The 2,770-nt window shown below is 37.9% G+C and overlaps 1 pseudogene; it reads right to left on the reverse strand.

The window, feature by feature from the left end:
• Nucleotides 1–254: 254 nt before the first annotated feature.
• Nucleotides 255–2,770, reverse strand: part of LOC133556343 (histone-lysine N-methyltransferase EHMT1-like) — a 64,270-nt pseudogene continuing 61,754 nt past the window's right edge.

Genomic DNA, 2,770 nt, shown 5'->3' on the forward strand with positions numbered 1-2,770 from the left:
CAATTAGTGATGTTTTCTGGTTCTTCGGGACAATTTGGACAATGACATAGCAGATGTAAGATCATACTCAATGTCACTTACGGTAACTTAACAGTCCTTTTGCAGGCTAGAGTTTGTTAAGGGTTGAAAAAAAAAATAAAATATATGAAAAAATATTTGCAAGGCTGTATTAAAAAATTTAACAGGCTCTGTGTGGACTTTGCAAAGCTGAGGTTTGCCCATTTCTTACTTTAAATGACAATACGAGGCTTAGGTTGTGCTATAGGCAGATTTTTAATTGAATAAGTGTGTGAATGTGAGTGTGAATGTTGTCTGTGTTGGCCCTGTGATGAGGTGGCGACTCGTCCAGGGTGTACCGCGCCTTCCGCCCGAGTGCAGCTGAGATAGGCTCCAGCATAGGCTCAAGCGGTAGAAAATGGATGTCTGGATGGATTACATACTTACTTACATACATACATACATACATATATATATATATATATATATATATATATATATATATATATATATATATATATATATATATACATATATATATATACACACATATATACATGTAAAATTTGATTTCATCCTTTATGCTTCAGGCAGGCAATCCGCACAATGTCCTTAGACTAGCACCCACTTTGCATTTTCACTGCGATGCGCCTCTTCATAACTCTGGAAATGACAGAAATCCACAGCAGAAGTGCAGAACATTTAGAATGTGTTGAACAGTGTGAAAAACACGTTGCAAGTGATTCATTCCATATTGAGAAAGAGAAACTCCCACTATACTTCAATATGGTCATCGATGTCTATCTTCTGGAGAAGTAGTGACACTTGAGTGAACCACATTTGCAGCTAAAGTATTTACTCTTCACTGTCCAGTAGTGATCACCATAGTCAAACCTGAAGAAAGCAGATAATGAAATCAGCGCAACTTCAATAAAATACCTTTTTTTGGTACAGTTTTTCAATGAAAATATACATTTAAAATACATCCTTTAAAGGCCTACTGAAACCCACTACTACCGACAACGCAGTCTGATAGTTTATACATCAATGATGAAATATTAACATTGCAACACATGCCAATACGGCCTTTTCAGCTTACTAAATTGCAATTTTAAATTTCCCGCAAAGTGTCATGTTGAAAACGTCGCGGTATGATGACGCGTGCGTTTGACGTCTCGGGTTGTAGCGTACATAATTTTCCAGCCCAATCCAAGCTATAAGTAGTCTGCTTTAATCGCATAATTACACATTATTCTGGACATCTGTGTTGCTGAATCTTTTGCAATTTGTTCAATTAATAATGGATAAGTCAAAGTAGAAAAATGGAGGTGGGAAGCTTTTAGCCTTTAGCCACACAAACACAGCCTGTTTCCTTGTTTAAAATTCCCGGAGGTGAAGCTTTACTATGGAACAGAGCGGTCAAGCGAACATGGATCCCGACCACATGTCAACCCGCAGGTTTCAGTGAGAAAATTGTGGTAATAAGTTGGCTATTACCGTAGTTATGAGCGGAGTCAGCGTCCTCCTGCAGCTGCTGCGGCGACTATTACCTCCTCCCACGGAGACACTGGCGGTCACTACACCCGTGGCCACACTACTCCGACTTTCAGGTACTATATAATCTCACTAAAACACTAGCAACACAATGGGCAGATAAGGGATTTTCCAGAACTATCCTAGTAAATATGTCTAATAACATCTGAATCGCTCCCACTGCAATCGCCTTTTTTTTTTCTTTTTTTTTCTAGTCCTTTACTATCAATATCCTCATCCACGAATCTTTCAACCTCGCTCAAATTAATGGAGAAATTGTCGCTTTATCGGTCCGAATCGCTCTAGCTGCTGGTGGCTATGATTGTAAACAATGTGAGGAGCCCTACAACCCGTGACGTCACGCGCACATCGTCTGCTACTTCCGGTAAAGGCAAGGCTTTTTTATTAGCGACCAAAAGTTGCGAACTTTATCGTCAATGTTCTCTACTAAATCCTTTCAGCAAAAATATGGCGATATCGGGAAATGATCAAGTATGACACATAGAATGGACCTGCTATACCCGTTTGAATAAGAAAATCTCATTTCAGTAGGCCTTTAACATACTGTATGATGTCATTAATAAACACAAGAACAAAGTAGTAAGACATTAGGAGCCAAAAGTAAAATTATTTACACTGACCCAATCTGCTCTCCAGCTTTGATTGGCCTGTTGGAGAAGAAGGCAATCCGAGGAAAACGCAAATCCTGGTGCATGGTGAAGACCTTCACTGCCAGAAGGTTTGGCTCACAAAGATGGTTAATGAAGCGGCCAATGTTACCAAAAAGTCTTGCATCGATGCAATGTATGTCACCAACCTGCACAGATTGACCCAAATAAGACAATCCTTACATGCGATCAATGTATTGTCTGTATTCTCAAGGGTTAAAAAGTGTAAACTCATATTTATAAATTAATTCAAGGTTAAACATATTTAAAAAAGAATAGAAACAACTCAAAAGAAAAAAATCACACTGTCCTTTCGACTTTTTTTGGAAAATGTTATATCTACTATACCATCTTTCTTTAGACTAAATCTGGTTCACATGGCTACATGCATAAAAATATGAAAAGTAGTAACCCACCAGACAAAAAAGTTTTAATGTATTTTTTTCCAGTAATGGTATGTTTGTAGCTTCGAATTAATTCCCTATTAACTATATCACTCGCTTTTTGGAATTTGCGAGGTTGTATTTATTACTACCTGTTTAATTTTACATTGCTCATTCCGGTGTCCTATT

This window comes from Nerophis ophidion, linkage group LG07 (genome assembly GCF_033978795.1).
Source record: "Nerophis ophidion isolate RoL-2023_Sa linkage group LG07, RoL_Noph_v1.0, whole genome shotgun sequence".
Taxonomy (NCBI): Eukaryota; Metazoa; Chordata; class Actinopteri; order Syngnathiformes; family Syngnathidae; genus Nerophis; species Nerophis ophidion.